At 43.9% G+C, this 18,530-nt stretch overlaps 1 long non-coding RNA gene across 2 annotated transcripts; it reads right to left on the bottom strand.

The window, feature by feature from the left end:
• Positions 1–354: 354 nt before the first annotated feature.
• On the bottom strand, positions 355–17,314 carry LOC138113784 (uncharacterized). Of its 2 annotated transcripts, none has more exons than XR_011152329.1 (3): positions 12,847–17,314; positions 7,364–7,557; positions 355–1,338 (listed from the first exon to the last, which is right to left on the bottom strand). It is a non-coding gene; the product is annotated as an uncharacterized lncRNA (long non-coding RNA). The 2 variants fall into 2 exon arrangements; XR_011152330.1 differs by lacking the exon at positions 12,847–17,314 and adding an exon at positions 11,382–11,530.
• Between the last annotated feature and the right edge of the window lie 1,216 nt (positions 17,315–18,530).

Here is an 18,530-nt window from a genome sequence, read left to right as displayed (position 1 = left end):
TGCTGGAAAACCAGCACTGAAAAATAAAGCTTGTATAGAAATTGACTGCTTTCCTGTGGCAGTCCCTGTTGCACTATGGGGAGCTGTAAAGCTAGTGATATTTACCTTGGGGTTTATTCTTCTATTTACTGTAGATTTCAGTTAAAGCTATTGCTCTGGTAACCTTCATGCCAATTAGTATGATCTTAATATGTACTGTTTGTTTCTTTAAAATGCACATGTGCTACAGAGAATGCAAATAATAACATAGGAACTACTTTTTAATTAGAAATTGCTTTTAATCAAGTAAAATTTAATAAATCAAATTCTGCTCAGTTTTAACAACACAATCCAATGTATATTAATACTATCACATTCATATAAATTATATTTCACCCAGTAAAGCATGAAAAAGTCTGAGTATTTACTAAAGAAACAAGTTAAAGATCCACACTGTGATCATCCATCACATCACCATCATTAAAACAGGTAGTTTAGATACTAGCTGCACCTTTGCCCAGTTGGACAACTTCATGGGTAAAGAAGCTTGGCTCTTGGGAACAAAATACAGCAATTTCCCAACTCGGTATTAGGATTCCTGATCATTCCCAAGAAGAAAGTTGCATAACATACACAAAAAATACATATGAGGTCACTACTCCGGGTGACAGCCAGAAAGCTTTAAGGATCACCATAAAATATTTGACCAACTCTGGAAATTGCTCATGATGAGCAGCCAATTATAAGACATATTGATTATTTCAGAAAAAAAACCAACAAACAGTGGGGTGATACTGTTTGTGAGATAAGTGAAGATACTGCATAATAGTTTTTGCAGTGTGAAGATCTCTTAAGCATTTGGGCTTTTAGTATCTATAGTAAATGCTCTTTACTAATGAGCTTAAACAATGATTTGGAATTCTTATGGACAGCAAGTCCTTTGAGGTCACACAGGGAGCCTGCACTGATGGGCTACCTCAACTGAAAGACACTCACAGGAAAAGAAGAGAAGCTTCTACACCCAAATGACACATCAAAAAATCCATGTGCCAAACAAGATTTAAAGTAAACAGAAAATCAGACATTTAGGCAATTAAGCAGCTATGGGATGAACACATGGAGTGGGCTAAAGAAGGGCAACCCATTCCCATGACCGCTGTGTTTTGGGAACAAAAAGCATACACTGAGACAGATCAACTTGTCTGTGATACCATCTCATGTGTTTAATACAAAAATCACGAGAAAGCTGAGGGAAGTCCAGTGATGCAGCAGGTATGGAATCACAGGCAGAGAAACCAGCAGGTCTCCGTACAGAGTTAGGCAGGGATATGAAGGATGCTCTATTCTGCAGGCTTGGTCCTGGTTGATAAGATAAACAAAAAAAGGTGAGACAAGAAAAGGTTGCATCAATGATAAATTATCGACAGAAAAATTATTACCAGATTTCAGATATGGAAAACATAGGTAGAAGTCTGGCATAATGAATTACTCAGTTTAATTCCATCTGTAGTTCTGACTGTCATCTGATTTCCATAGAATAGAAAATATCAGAGAAAAGAGCTAAAAGAAAAAAAAAAAAGCAGAAGGCAGAATTAACAGCCTTGCTGATGAAGAGCAACTGCAGGAAGCAAAAGGCAGTGGTCTGGGAGGGGGAAGATCCCAGGGGCCTAAGCACCACTCAGAAATGCTTTTCAGGGCAACAGTTGATTTAAAAGATGGGGATTAATCATGGGCTCAAAAAGTAGCATGACAAAAGATGGTGAAACTGCAGAAGGAGGGGTGTAGGGCAGGATGTTTTTGCCAGTGAAAGCAGTTGTGTAGTGCGGGCACTGCTGGCAGCCTGGAGCTTGGGCAGGCAGGATGGAGTGGGGCACCCAGGGACTTTGCAGGAGGGAGGGTGCAGGATGGGGACCAGCAGAGCCTCTTGCAGCCCTGCCTGCTGTGATTTATCACTTCTGCTGGGGCATAGTGGCTCCCAGGCTGTGGAGGGAAAGCAATGCACAAGCAGGCCAGTGCTCAAGTATGGGGAATCATTCTTTTAACCATCATTTAGGCGACTCCCTAATCACTCTCAGCAGCTCTTTCTTATCAGAACACTGTCCTGAAAGGGGGGTTCTCTATTTCCTCTCAATTTCAATTTAATCTGGCAAAAAGAAACAATGCTGAAGGCTTGATAGTCATTGCAAGAACAGTTGCTTTTTGCCCATCTATACTTTTAATACGTTACTGATGAGTAAGGTTGAATCAGATGTACAATTAAGATCCTTGGTCATGAAATTAATTATGAAGATATCTGACACGTGTCAGTAGAGCAGCATGGTTCCTGTGAAGGCTGACAGGACTTCTACTTTTTACTTCAGTGGCGGCAGAGCCACCCTAATGGTGAGCAAATCAGAATTTTCTACCTTAGAGCTTTTTTAATGCCATGAATAGCATGCTGTATCCTTGGTAGCATATCTTTGAGGCTATCTCTTGGCATGGCTTAATTATCCAGTATCAGCTTTCAATGATGAGCATATGAATTCCGACATAGCTGTTAGAAGTCTAACAGCTCTTTACCCAAAATGTACATGCATTCTCTGGAGTCCTTAGGCACAATTTTTCTTCTCCATCACAGCAAAGTGTGACCTCTTTACTGGCATTAGCAGTGATATTGTAATTCATAAACCATCCTTAATTGGGGCTAAAAAGCATTGTAATCATGAGAAATACTTCCCTGAAAAAATAGATTCTGCTTGTTGAGGTACTGCCTGACAGCTTCAATATTCAAGAATCAGAATGCTAAAGATATTCTGAGTCAAAGAAAGCTTATGATAATAAAGTATAGCCTGGTATATAGAGGGAGAAGTCATTGTCTTAAGAGTGAAAATAGAAGACTGACTTCAACTACATTTTCTTTTAGTCTTTTCATGCACCTTATTACATCTCTCCTGCAAATGTGACAGAAGAACTGCTTTAGAGCAAGCCTTCTCCCTGGCTGCACTCCTGGACCTCACAGCAAATCCCAGTATTCCCAAAGCCAGCCCTCTTCTCTGCTTACAAGGAGAAAGACAGTACTGGTAGGAGCAGGCTATGGTGAAAATTGCTCTTCTAGAGGAAAGCTTCCTAATTCCATTATGATTTTCATTATGTTTCCATTTTAAAATGTCCAAACAATAAACTCATAAAAATACATAATGAAAATAGTCAGACCATTAACTAAAGGCAAATGCAATGCCACTATAATAAAACTTGCAGGTGCTTCTGTAATCAGTAAAGTAACACAATTCTGATTAAATCAGGAAGAAGGGATTTTTTGAAATCTTTTATTCCTCCAAATATGTAGAAAATGTGGGTTTAATGTAGCAAAATATGTTTCTTTATGTCATTATTTTTCTGAACTGGATGCTGTGACAGCAGCCTTCATTTCATAAGGCATGGCTTCCAACTAGCAAAATCTATTCTCAACAGGAAGTATGCTCCACTTAGTCCAAATGTTCTGAGGACATCAAACATATTTGTATAAACATGCTGTATCATAATTGAGAGGGTTGCTAGTACTTGGGATTTAGACAGCCCTTTACAGCTTCAAGGTGCTGTACAAACATTTAACTTATTAATTTTCTAACTAGGGACATAACCTAGATTTAGTTAGAAGAAAGGTGTGGATGAGAGGAGGTTTGGTAAACAGGTTTATCATATTTGTGTAAAAGACCATACAGAGTCGTTTTAGAGGGGCTTCCTCACCAAAACAAAAAGGTAAAACATCTCAAAACCTTCTAATCCCTGACAGGGAAACTAACAGGCAGCTTTATGAAGGCCAGCTCAGACCACCAGGCTGAGGATTTCAGATGTATTCTTCACTGGTCTCCCCAGGTTCTCCCAGAGGAGAAAAGATGATTTCCATCGGATTCAGTGGAACGTCAATGAATATTTTCAAAAACTTCTTCCTGTCACTCAGCCATGTCCTTCCCTAGTCCATAAACTAGAGCACTGCAAACCAGCAGGCTCAGTAGTCCTGCTCTGGCTTCTGGGGTCTATTATCACCCTAGGGTATATTTTCAAAGACTCAGGAGTTATGACCTAGATTTACAAAAATATTTAGATTTGTAATTCCCATTAGCTGCTTAACATTAAGTGACATCAACAGCCTCATTGCCCATCTCTGGAAGGGTTTCTGGTAAGAACCATTTACTTCACAGCTGATTTTTGCCCTAAATTACAAAATTGCTCTGAGTCAAACACAGTAGAGCTAAAATGATCTGACCTCTATGGGTTTATGTTCTGACAACAGAGGAGAGTGAAACTCTCTCATCTGATATAGGAGTGTCTCTGCAACTTATTACTCTTTCATTGGCACATAGTAAATTGAGCTCTGGCAATAGCAATGCTACTGGGAAATAAAGATAATTAAGAAACATAAAGCATGCCACTCTTCTTGAACCTAGTTGGAATCTTGGTTTTCTGTGTCTCTCATTGTATGATTATGAGCCTGGTTTTAAGTTTGTATTCTCATAATTTTACATAATTGACCATTTGCAATCTTTTATAATCTAAAATGTCTAATAACTATGCACAGAAAGTGAGCCCTTTCCATAATATTTATAAATATTTCATATGAACTGGAGTTAATACAATTTATTTATAATGCATGGGAGCCTGCAGTGGGTTTATAAAAATAATGTGTGTTAACATGCAGTCATGATTTAATAATCAGAGACTAATTTCTAAAATACATACAGAGAGGGCCTGGTTCCAGTAATTGGCCATAGGATTGAGAGGTGTAGATATTGACAGATGGCTGAGCTATGGTTAACATTCCATACAGGGTGGAGCAAAGATGGCATTAACACAAACTTCACTCTATTCATCCCTTAATAATTTCAGTATCCACCAGGACAAAACTCGAATAGCTTCTTCAGACATTCCCAGGAATAATTCCATGCTATGGAATAGCAACCATTGTGGTAGAGGCTGACATCACATATATTATGTAACCACAGTGCAGTAAGACCATCCAAGGATTCCCACCTGCTCAGGAAGCTGCCAAGAAGCCATAAAGCTACTAACCATCTATTAACTAAATGATTCCAAACTGTTAAAAGGGAAGAAAAGTTCTCTATCTGTTCCACAGTGAATGCATCTCTCATCTGATACACTGAGGTTGCTTAAGCAATTTCCAAACGACCTTGGAAATCTATGCAGCAGATGGGAGTGAAGAAGCCTATCTGCAGGAGAAAGAAGATGAAGTTATTGGATTGACTGGAGAACATGCACACAGCTGAAATGGAACTTCTGATTTTGATCTGTGGTGGATAAAAGGATGCAGAAATAAGCAAGCAGATGCAATTGACGGTGATGATAAGACCACAGCTGCAATGAGACATCCACACACAAGTTATCATAGAGAGCCCCAAGGAAAGAAAATAGAGTTTCCATGCTAATGTCATTTTTGACCCACAATTCATTTCCCATACTCTTATCGCAGCCTGTACATGAAAGACAACAGAACAGCAATTGTTTGTGCTGCTAGATGTTCATTTCTTCATTTGAGGGAGGAGAGAGGACCCTAACACACACAATTAACCCATGAGCCTCTACTGCAGTCATGCACATGCCTCCTCCCTGCAGTTTCAGCTGCACATTGTTTATTAATTATGAGACTAATCACACTTTCTATAATGATCCAGGGACAAAATTACTCTATATGTATTTCTCCATATTTTTTTTGCTACTAGCATCAATAAACTGTGAAATGTGTTAGAAAATAATATTTCTAATGGCTTTCTTTTAAAATATAGTTCAGGTTCATGTCGCAAAATGCTTTTCTTTTGAACTCTGAGACTGCTGGGCTGAGTAAAACAGGGCCTTAAAACAAAATAAAAAACCAAACAAATAAAAAAACAACAAAACAAAAACTAGTTCAGATCCCTATTTTAAATATAATTTTTAAATAAGAATCCGAATGGAGTAAGCAGCTCTCTTAGGGCAATTGGGCCAAGTTTCTCAGAAGTAAATGAGTGTTCAGGCAACAACATGACTTTCAATATTTAAAGTCATTACCTGACTTTAAATATTTTAATTTCCTATTGTAAAAGACTTTGTGTTACCTGTTTGGTAAGATAACCTACATATTTATTTACAAGAGAACACAATTACAAAGACAAAAGAACCCTTAAGAACTAATATGAAATTATTCCCCTAAGTAAAGTTACTTACAAGCTTTAGCATCTGCTGTTCTAAGTTGTACTGCCTTGGCTCTGCTATGAGTATTTATTTACCTCACCCTTCCTGCTGGTTCCCTGCCCCATTTTGCCTGCTGGTGATGCCCATTACAGAACATTCCAGCAGGGCCACGGCAGATTCCAATCAGAGCAGCACATTTATAGTTCCTGTAAAACTATTGCTTCGCTCCATGCCACTGAATATATACAAATATAATGTAATATGACCCTCTATAAAAATACATTTTTTAAAAGTTACAATATATACTAGTTGAGCACACAACGTTTCTCATTTTGGATATAATTTGTGATTTCAGACATCAGGTGAAGACATCATATGAAAAATGAGAACACATATTTTAGTTTATGTTTTTGCATAAGTCAGAAGGATGTACATGGCCAATATGTAAAGCTATAGCTTTAGCTGATATTGATTCTGATCTGCATGAAATGCTGGGCAGGACTGGAAGCCGGTGGCAGATTCCCCAGTGGGACAGATGCTAATGTCAAAACCTGCTCTCCCAGCTCTCGGTCCCTGGGAACCCAGCCCCAGATCTGCAAACAAAGCTGCTGAAATCAAAGAGCCCGAGAGGGTAGATGGTCCAAAGAACACCTGGCAGGCATCTCTGAAAGAGCCAAGTCTGAACCCCACACCGGTTGAAAGCAGTTATAGCTTTACCATCAACTACAGTATGGATGCTAGATGCATCCCCTTGGCATTTAACTTCTCGTTTCAGAAACTTTTCTTTCTAATCCTTTTTATGTGTTTGTGAATAATTCTGAAAAATATTAATTCTGTTAAAATATTTGCTTTCAGAGATCCTTTGTACTTTCTCTTTTATCAGCAGACCACGTCCATTGCCCAGCTTTCCTCTCTTAACAAACCCCAGGTTCTGCTTAATCCAGTTTTGCTTTTTTGAAATTACTTGTCTGTTGTTCACAGTTCTTTTTAAGCTCTATTTTACAGAGAAACCTCCAGGTTCACATCTTTTTCTCTCTCTACATGCCTTTTTGGAGCATAATACAGTGAGTTCTCATCCTCTCAGGTCCTGAAATCAGTCCTTGGATCCCTCAAAATGTCCAAACTCAGAGGAGGGGAGGGCATGTGTGAAGTTTAGTAAAATGTCTTTTCAGAGCATCATGGAAATTAAGAACAAGAGACTAGGAGAAGACTTGCTTACCCTCTGGAACCCTACTTTTAAAAGCCCTGGATAAACAGACCTCTGAGAACAAACACCAGAAGTCTTCAGAGATGCACTGCACTGCAGCCTGAGCTCACAAGCCTGACTCAGGTCTGGTCTCCTCCTGCTCTTGTTCATGCCAATGGCCAAACTCATGCAGTCGTTGTTCTGTGGCCTTCTCCACTCCACTGTTCCTGCAAGGAGAGACAACCCTGTCCTGAGGGAGGAGGCAGGGCTGAGAGTCCCAGTCTGCTCTCCCTGCCTCTCCACCACAAACAGCTGGGGCCCAGGACAGCCCCAGCAGCTGCCTCAGCCGGCTGTCACACAGAGCACACACCGCCCCTGGAGGACTGATGCATCCCTATGCTATCCTTTCACCTGGGACAAACATTTGCACTCCTGCTCATTTTTCCTCCCACCTCAGGTGGAAGCCCTACGAATGCATGGGCAGCAGAGCTCCCCAAGATGTCTGAGCATCTCCAGCAGCCTGGGTAATCAGTATACCCTACTCAGGTAAGCTAGTAAACTTTTAGCACAAGAGAATACAATCATAATGATGTATATGAGAATAAATTTGTAAATACTACTGATCAAACTTCAGATCAATAGATGCTTTACATATCAGAGTAAACATATAAACTTCACTGCCAGCTTAAGCTTTTAATCATTTAATTCATTTGTGGATTCATTCATCTTTCTATAATCTGATCTATTGGTCTGGTTCTCCAACATAAAAACCATTATTGCAGAAAATGTTGCCATTTTAATTTGTAACCAGTGTCCCAGAATTTTTCATTAATTAATTGGACAGTCTTGCATATTAAATATAGTAATAAATGTCTTGCAATGCAGGTGAAATTTAAATTTAAAATATGAATAAATGGTGTCAGCTATAGGAATGGGAATATCCTGATATTTATGTTTAGTAAGTACTAGTCTGCTAGAGAAAGAAAGAAACTAACATCATCTTGGCCCTGACATCCTCTCTATAGTACTGCAAGGCTAAAGGAATTGTATGTCTGCGTGAAAAAGAAGACAAAGAAATAAAATCAGGACTTCTCTCAAATGCAGTTTAAGAGAGCTATCATGGGGCTGCAGAGGCAGCACCCAGGGGCTCTCTCCCCTGGAGCCCACCCCTAAGCCAGAAGGCTTCTAGCTGGATTCTCACTAACTCAGATCTCTTACAGGGGATGATGAATCCTTGCCTATCTAATCCCTGAGCCAAGGGTAGCTTCCTCAACCAGCACCAATTTTCTGTAGAACCTGAAAGCACTACAGGTGAAATTCCTGCTCTGGTACACACCAGTTAGACTTTTCTTTTTGGCAGAAGAGCCAGCTGTATGCCAGAAAGGCATCTTTAAAAAACCTAAAGTGCTGACATCATGCAAAAAATTGCAAGGACACAGTGTCACCATCTGAATTCACATGACAAATACTTCAAATCCAGAACAAAGTATAGCTTTGCTTTACAAGCAGATGAACTATTGTTAGTATGGACTTCTGGTATAACATAGCTTCCTCTGGAACAATATCCTCAAGATATTATTTTTGGAGTAAAAACCAGAACACTATTAAAGTAATTTTTAGATGTGCACATGGGCATAGAACCTTTAAAAAGAGACTAAATTTTATTCCCTCCCAAACACCATAGTAAATAACATAGCACTTTGGAAGGGTTTGTATGAGTTATACAGCTACATTTTCACACATGAAGAAAAAAATAAAACTGTTAATGAAAGTTTTTTCCAATATTCTGTTCTATTGAGCATAAATATCAGTATCAGACACGCAGATCATTAATTCCTATTGAAAAATGCTGAAGGAAACTTCAGAAATAAAAGTACTAATCTCATCTACCAATTTGTGTAGAAAACCATACCTCCAGTGTTTTGCACTACAAAAATATCTGTATTATTGTTTACATATTTCTGATACTAATGATATTTCAATTTGCTAAAATCTGTTTTGATGTGTAGACCCTATGTCGCAACCTAATAAAGCAATTGAACTGACCATACTCTTGGCAAGAGATTCAGCTTTTCAATAAATGAAATGCCCTTTCCTAAAATCCACTATAAGTAAGATGTTAATTTGTAACTGCAGAAATCTGGTGATGATTACAAAATGCTCTTGAAGTTACTGTTTTGCAGCAATACAGCAACACAACAATTTTCATAGCAAATCCAGTCAAACACCTAATGTTTACATCATTGTAAACTTGAAAACATAATTAGTGATCTATCTAGTTGCCTAGAACAGTTGGATAGTGCTGCCCTTCACTGGTTCATAATGGTATACCACAAATCAAAACTAATGGCTACCTGACAAAACTGTGGCTCAGTTGTGTGAAAATTGAGTTTTCCCTACTTCTCCCTCCAGGACTTCCACATTCCTATCAAATGAACACCCAAAACTGCCTCTTCATAATCCAAGTTTTCAAGTAATAAATGCTTTTATATACTTATCTATCCATTTCACTGGGAGGGATAAGATAGTTGCCAATACTATCCCTGCCCATTGTTCTTGTCTCATGTCAGAGTGCTACTGTAATCCCCTCCTCGGTGTTAAATTATACTTTTCCTCCATGAAAGAAATCCATCAATAATAGAATAATGAAAATTATCACAGGAAGGTTTCTATTCAATATTAAAATATTGGACAGATTAAAAGTGGTACTAAATAATGTCTGTATTTGTGTATGAAAAGGTGGAATCAGGTAAATAACCAGTACTTCCCAACATGTGCATTTTGCCCTGCTGAGGGAACAAAATATAGATGGTTCTTTAACACAGCAACTGTAGTACTCACTGTGTCCAGACATTAAGTTTCATCTGGGAACTGAATTTGGATTATTTGGTTGTCTCAGCTAGTTATCATATACATACTGAGACCTGTGTGTCTTTAAAAAAGCTATTTTTCCAAAGGAAATACATTTAGGATAATATTAACAGCTAGAAGGTACCTGATGACAGATGATGAAGGACTGTTAATTACTGTATGTACTATATGCAGCAAGTCCAACCTTAGATGCATAACTGAGATGAGAGCAGTGCTCGGTTCTGTACACAAACACAAGCAGAAGTCCCTGACTCCAAGTCCTGACAAGTCTATCTGCTAAAAAAAAGCCCAAGTACTAGAAATATTTTCAAAATATAGAATCAAAAGATAGAACCTCCATTTCAAAAACAGGCTCAATATTTTTTGACAAATAATCTATTCCTATTTATAATATATTGTGTTTACTATTATGTTTGAAAAATGGCTGAAGCTTGCATTGGTGCTGGCCATTTCTATAGAACATTTCATTTTTAAGAGCCTTTTTGGAAGTGCAAAAAAATCTTGCTATGCACATTTTGGATCAATTGTATTGACAGCTATACCCTATGATCACCCATGCAGGTAAGTAGGCTCCCCCAGAACTCAGTTCGGCTACAGCAACACGAGCCTCTGTGAAGCTCTACGTGACTGGGTGTTTCCATGAAGTGTCTAGAGTTTCCAGAAAAAGTGCCCAACAGAAGGTGAACAGAGAGAAAATACAGAAAATCGGGAATTTTGAAAACATTCCGGCAAAGCACATTGGACAATACCATTTAGTGAGTTTGTCACTGTAAAGATGGCTGAGTCATCCCAGCCCAGTTACTCTGCACTCAGCCTTCTTAGGGCACCTTATTTTCATTTGATTAATAAGTATTGGCTCATGAATAGCAACTGGACTTTTATGGGCTTTGTCTTCTACAGAATGCATAATGATAGTATGAAAACTTTTTAGATAAATCTCTTTCATCTCTTATTTCATGGTGGAATATTAAGGTTCACTGTTTCTAAATAGTTTGACAAATTTCTGAGGACCCTTATGTCACCCTCACTACTAACCACAGCCAATGCATTGTCAACAAAGACAAGAGTTAATGGCTGGAATAGTATAAATAAAAGCAAAACAAATATATAAATAAAAAGTCTTTAAAAACAGCCTAAGAGAACATCTCATGTTTTGTTAAGTCATTGGTGTTAGCGTTACCTTTCCCAAAAAGTCAGCTCAGCCTACTCTGGAAAGATGGCTATTTCCTCTGCAGTTTAGCAAACCACAGTTCCATGTGGCTTCCCTGAAAATGAGACAAACCCCATTGCACCTCGTACTAGAAATCAGTGCTAAAATACCATCTAATTTGCTAGCCAGCGTTCGTGAGCACAGGCACAGCTTGCAGCCCAGCAGCTGCTGCTGGCTGTGCTCACACCGTGACGAAGAGCAGACACACTGTGAGGAAGAGCAGTCACAGCAGAACCGAGAGCAGCCACACCCCCGGCTGCCAGGTGGGACAGCCATAAGCGGCAATAGAACCCCAAGACTTTGTCAGGAGGTTTCTCAGCTACTGCTGGTTTCTAGGAAGTGATGAAACTAAAAAATACTGGACTCTGGAGGGAGGAATCAATAAGTGAGAGAAGAGTGTAGCTCTATCTGCTACCCTGCACCACTCCAGTATCTTGTTCTGCACAGCATAGAGCCATTCTCTGTCCAGCTGCAGGAGTGACTTTGACCCCAAATAGGTAATTTCCTTTTTTTCACTGCAGAAAAGGACTGACATTTTCATATCCCTCCATTGCTGGGATTTTCCACATTCCTGTCTGTATTTTGCTTAGGATACAGCTGCAAAGACTTTTCTATTAGCCATGTCCCCTTTTTAAATAATTATTAACGATTTTTCTTTTTTTTTAAAGTGTGAATTATTTGTTGATTGCAAAGGAAAACATTTAATTTAATGACATATCTGTTCGCAAAATAAAAAAAACAGTGATTGAAAATAAAATGTATGCTACCACTTTGTGAAAGTCATTTACAGCACAGAAAGACTACTTTGGCAGCTACATTTATGTCTATACAAGATTAGATTTTGCATTTATTATGGGGATGTGGCATATTATTAATTATTAACACCAAAAATAAATGTTTATGTTTGCAGAAAAACAAGCTGCTAAGTTCTGGAAAAATACTGTTGAGGATTTACACATTGTGTCATGTATGTTATGTAAATGGGAACAACAAAGATTCAGTATTTATTATTAGAACAAAACAATTTTCAGTCTACAAATGGAAATCCAGGCTGTAACTTACATGCATCTCTGAATCAACAAGTACAATACTTAAGAACAACACTTTGTGTAAAAAATAACTGACTTTGCCTTCTCACTGAGGGCACATCTCATGGAAATTCTTTGCCTACATTCCCTGGGAACTGCATAGGAATTACAGAAACACTGCTCCCAGGAGACCTGAAATGGTCCATTTTCTATCCTGGACCTAAGGAAAGAGTAATGGGGTCCCGCAGCCTGCTAGCAGGAAACAGTCCCAGCCAAATGAAAAACGCTGCTGATGAGGTAGTCTTTCTCCCAGATTTCATACATAGGCTATTTCAAGATTTCAGACCCCCATGCTCTGTTCAGAGAAGCTCTCAGCCCTGAAACATCATTGGGAAAGATCTCCTTACCCTCTAAGGAGCAAAAGTCATTATCAAGCTGTATGGAAATGGAGGCAGGAGTAGGATGTCTCGCATATCTCTTGATGTAGTGTTCATCAGTGTAACATCATACTCCCAGCTGGCTGCCCAGATTACCTTACTCAGGGGTGTGCCTCCACAGGCCTTTTCCATTAGGACTTCCCAGGGCTGCTAAGCTGGGTCTGCTGGTGCAGAGTGCTGTGATGGAAGCCGTGGTCTAGACAAGGCACCTGTAGCTGCCAGCATTTTTTTGTTCTGTCACTCAGCCTGCTCAGAGAATACCTCTCACAAACTGTACCGTGATGGAGGTTTCAGAGCAATGGGTGACTTTTTTCAGTAGCCTCCCTGCCCCCTGCCCTTGAGCTACATTGAAGCTCGAGCAGTGTCAAAACACAACATAGCGATGTCTGTGTATTCACTGCTTCGCTGAACAGAGGTCAGGATTTATCTCCCTGCATGTACAAATCATAGAATCATTCAATGGCCTGGGTTGGTTTCTAGTTCCAATTCTCCCAACATGGGTAGGAAAACACCTTCCACTAAACCAGGTTGCTCAAAGCCCCATCCAACTCTTCCTTGAACTCTACCACTAGATGTCTAGGGGACATCTACCACTTCTTTGGGCAACCTGTTCTAGTGCCTGACCACCCTCACAGTAAAAGATTTCTTCCTAAGACCTAATTTAAATCTATCTCCTTTTCGTTTAAAGCCATTTCCCCTTTTCATATCACTACATTCCCTTGCAAAAAATCCCTCTCCAGCTCTCTTGCTCTTGGTCTCAGGTACTGGAAGGTGCTATAAGGTCTCTGCAGAGCCTTCTCTTCTCCAGGTTGAACAACTCCAACTCTTAACGCAGAAACCTTTTGATTTTCTCATTTATCTAAATACAATTTTCCAATCATTCTGCTGTAAGCACTGGAGGCACTAAAGATGGAAGCCCAGACCAACGTTCACATTCTAGACAGCCAATTGATTTTACAGAAGGTTAAACTACTGGGGGCAAAGCAGCAATAAAGTGGGCAGACAAGTGCTGCCTCTGGGAGAATTTGCTGTTTCTTGCCATTTCTACCCCTGTCTCAGCTCAGCAGTGGGAGGCAGGGCCAAATTAGCACTACTCCTGCTTTTGTCTCCCACACCTTTCGCCTGCTGCTCTGCAAAACCTCCTTCAGCTGGTGGCAAAAGAGGTCAGAAATATGTATGCAGTGTGATGGAGGAGCAGAGCAGCATATGGAGCAGGAGTGGCTCCGCAGAGCAGAGCTGCACAGAAGCACCAAGCCGCCCTCTGCACAGTAGGACCCTCCCTGCCACCGCTCAGCCCCCAGGAGCTGCACCCACTGCCTCCTCTCCTCTGTCCTGCCAGGGCACTGGCCCCACCATCATCAGCCTCTCTGTTTTGAGGTCAGGCCCCAGCCACTGCACCATATCACACCTGCATTTTTCACTGTGGCCCTCAGATACCACCATGCTGAAACACTGAGCTTCAGGCAGGGGAGCTTTCTGTGTCTCTGGATACATTTCCAGGGACAGCTGCTACTTCAGGCAAAGCCAGGTACTTTGTTACTGCTCAGTGCAGCAGTACTCTGCTGTGGGGAAAGGCACTAATAAAATAATTCTGCTGTATCATTAGAGGTCAACTTGGACTACAGCAAGTAATAAAAGATTCATAATGGCACATGAGGGGATGCACTAAATAGCCAAACCACAGCTTGAAAACATGCAAAGCTTGTTTAGATTTAGGACTTGCTTAAAAACTTGCAGTTCAGCTGGTGTTTCACACAAAAGTTTGCAATCAGCGATATCACTTCTGTACCAGCAATTTATGCTGCTTCTAGTATAAATTATGCCTTGTAGCAAGGAGTGTCCTAATAGGCATAGGTGCTCCCATGTTCAGGCCAGTAATCAAAAATTAATCCCCTTCCCTGGTTCCGTTAGGGGCCAATGCCAGCTATTACAGAGAAGACATAAGAAATACTGCTGGAAGCACTTTCAAGATAACACTTTCCCAGTGTTGTGACTTTCCATCCTTTGGTATTTCGCAACTGGCTAAATCTTCATTTTAGTCAATTTCCAATCCTGTAAGGCAGGCAGTGGGACCTGAAATGTTTTTAAATATTCCTTTCAAACTTTGGTTAATCTTATCTTCTGTCTACATATCAAATCTGTTTTAGGAATCCTGCTGAAGTCCAGTATCAAGGTGCTGTGATAGCGAGTTGCCCAGTCCATTTACATGTGAACAATCACTACTCACTACTAAAAGAGCTGTCAGAAATTTAATACATGTATTGGCACAGTATTTTCAGATTGGTTATAAAAGCATTGTCCCTTCTCCCTTTAACTCCATCTTATGACTCTAAAAAGAACAGAAACAACACAGACAAGTCTCTAGCTGCTGAATTCCATCTGCTTTTCCATCCTTTCAACAGCCTTTGACAAAGAATTTAAATGAGATCCCTTCTTTCTAGTGAGCTTAAAATTTGGCTGTAAAGTTTGGCCACATTCTCAGAGTAGATTTGATTTTTGGCCATCCTTTTTACCAGTAAGGCACATCTAATCTCAGATTTGGTGACACTGCACTCAAACCAGCTGCTCTAGCTTTGATGCAGAAAAGGCCAATACCATTAGCATGAAGATCTTAATGATGTTTGACATATCAGATGACTCGGTCCTGCATTTATTCTTTGTGGCCCGCCAGTCCCACCAGGCAGATAATGGTCTCAGGAGAGAGGCCAAAGGCTCTGCGCAGAGGAGAGAAAACTTCCAACACATCCCTGCAGGTGAGGTTTAGGGCATGTGGCTGGAGCAGCACAAGGTGCAGAGCAGGTGTGTGTGGCACAGCCAGTGTGTATGGTTCTGCTCTGCTCTCCAAGCACACCACTGCCAGTGGCATTACTGTGACATGAAGAGCTACGCTCTCCACACGTGGAAAGAAGGCATCCTCTCTCCATTCAAGTCTAAAGCAAGAGCACACTCCTCCAACACGCCCAAACCACTTCCTTTGCAGCACCTGCAAACAGCTGGTCCAGCCTGGCCCACAGACAGACAAAGCCACTGCACTTGGAGCACCACGAGGCAGAGGAACCCCACAGCTGTCACAGGCAGCAGGGCTGGTCCATCCGCACGTGCCACTGCAGGGACTTGGCTCAGTGTGTACAGTCTCTTGCACTTTGCCGTACAGCCCACCATCTGCCTAGTAATTAGGAAAACAACCCTTTTCTTCCAACTGCAGTGAAACTGCCGCTCTTCTTTACAAAAGACCCTATGGAACCTCGATGCCAGACATGCTTCCAGTTCAAGTGGGAAGAAAAAATTACTGATTTCCATCTCCTATCTGTTTGTACCACTTCAGGGACTAGGAGGCTGCAAACAAAGCAAAAACTGCTTTTGGGGATTGAAAATCCCTGAAACCGATTTTTCCCACTCCTTTGAACATTCCTGGCTTTCCCACACCAAGAACTTTCCAATGCATGTGGTACCTGCACTAACACGGCCACAGAGATTTCAGAGAATGAATGGAAAGGCCCATTCCAACACCACTGCCCACGCAAGGAAACAAAAGCTAGGAGGAACTATGAGGCATCTTTTTTACTTTGCTGGGTTACCTGGCTTAAAGCAAAGAAGAAAATTGTCCTTCCTAATGGCTCCTGCCAGTTATTTCCACAACCTACCAAATTCCATGGCTCAAATGGAGAACAAATTTCTTACTCTTCCAGAAATCCCCTGCCTCATTTCATCTGATTACCTACTGGCACTGCAAAATGCAAAATTTTGTCAACAAAATACAATGGCACTGTTGCCTACATAAATACATTTAACACTTCTTAACATGCAAAACACGCAAACAAACGATAAACGCAGCTTCTGAGCGTTCACAATGCAGCCAGTGTCCCACTGCCCAGCGCTGCCAGCTGCAGTCGGTCAAATTCAGTAACCAGGTAGTTGCCAGGAGTAAGCACAATTCCTACACGGGACTCGCTAGTCATTATTAGTTTTAGATACTGTTTTGTAGCTCGGAGAAATCTGAAAGGGAGAAGTGTGTGCGCCTCTCGTTTAAGCGACAGAAGTAGAGGGCGTGCAGGAGTGAAGGAGAAAGCACGGCAGAACGCGGGGACGGAGTTTTCGCGTCTTTCAGGAGACCCGAAGGGCTGGTACGGGGCGGGCGGTCACAGCAGCACCACAACGGCACAAGTCGCGCTCCCTCCCTGTGTCGGTGGCACTTCGGTGCAGTAGGCAGAGGACGAAGCGGCGCTTCCCCGGTGTGCCCAGCACTGCGGAGGGACCCTCCGGCTAGTTGGGCGGGACGCTGCCCTGTCCCCGCGGCCAAGCGCGGCTGCGGCGGGGCGCTGGGGCCAGCCCGCCGGGCTCAGGGCTCGGACGGCAGCAGCACGGACAGCACCTCCACCTGTGCGTTACCAGGCTGAAGCCGAAATAACACGGGAAAATTAAGGCTACTCCAGCGGGCAGGGAGCAGCCGCAGCCCCGCCGGCTGCTGGGCGGCTCCCGCTCGGTCCGGGGCGGTGGGTCCCGTCCGGCTGCCCCCCCCCCCCCCCGCGGGGCAGGCGGTGCCGGCGGTGCGCCCGCGGGGCGGCGGGGCGGGGAGCGCGGCGGCGGGGGGGCGGGCGCGGCGGCGGCGCTAGGGCCGCGCGTTGCGCGGGCCCGGAGGTGGGGTAGCTGCCGCCGCCCCGTTCGCCGGCAGTCGCGGGGAGGTCGCTCCGAAGTGAGGAGGTGCTGCCGCCGCCGACCCCCGAAGTTTGGCCGCACCGCCGGAGCCCTCCGCGCCGCAGCCCCCGGCCAGGGGTCCGCTCCGCTCGCCCCGCGCCTCATGCCGCGGCCGCCGGCGCCCCGCGCGGGGCCGCCCCCGCCCTGAGCGGCGGTGGCGGGCGGGGAGCCCCGGCGGGCAGGACCCGCCCGCCGCCCCGCCGAGCGCCGGAGGAGTGCGGCCGCCCGCCCGCCCGCCGCGCGCCGCCCGCGCCCCGCCAAACTTCGACGCTGACAAGTGCCTGGGGCCAGCGGCGGCCCCGCCGAGCCCCCCCGTGACCCACCGGCAACTTTCTCGGGGAAGAGCATCCCCCCCTCCTCACGCCCTACCCGCGGCCCTTCATGCCGCCACCGAGGGAGCCCCAGCGCGTCCCAGCGCCGCGGCGGCTCCGCGCCGCCCCGCGGTGAGGCTCCAGCGGCCCGAGCCCGCAGGGTGAGTACAGCTTGCCGGCCGCTCCGGCGCGGGATGCGGCGCGGAGGGGCCGGTGCGGGCGCCGGGGGCTGTGTGCGGGGGTCGCCCCGCCGGGCTCGGGCCACCGACCGCGGGCGGATCGGCGCGGGCCGCGCGCCCCCTGCCGCCCGCGCGGAGCGGAGCGCGGCGGGGGCCGGGGCTGGGGCCGGGCTGGGGCGGTACCTGCGCGGTGCCTCCTCCGCCGGAGCTCGGAACCGGGAGCCGGAGCTTGAACCGGGCCGGGCTGCGCCGCGCCGAGCTTTGAAGGGGCGCGGGCGGTGGGAGAGCCCTGAGGGAGCGCGAGCCCTGAGGGAGGGGCGCGTCCCTCGCGCCGGCGCCCGCCCCGCAGCGCCGATTCTCCCGCGGGCGCTGAGGGAGAGCGGCGGTCCCGTTGGGCAGAGGTGGCGGCGCAGGGCATCGCCCTGCCGGCGAGGAGCAGCGGGCAGGTCACTGGTACCCAGCCTGGAAA

Source organism: Aphelocoma coerulescens, chromosome 8, assembly GCF_041296385.1.
Source record: "Aphelocoma coerulescens isolate FSJ_1873_10779 chromosome 8, UR_Acoe_1.0, whole genome shotgun sequence".
NCBI lineage: Eukaryota > Metazoa > Chordata > Aves > Passeriformes > Corvidae > Aphelocoma > Aphelocoma coerulescens.
Note: the sequence above shows the minus strand (reverse complement) of the source record. Positions and strands in the feature narration are given on the sequence as shown.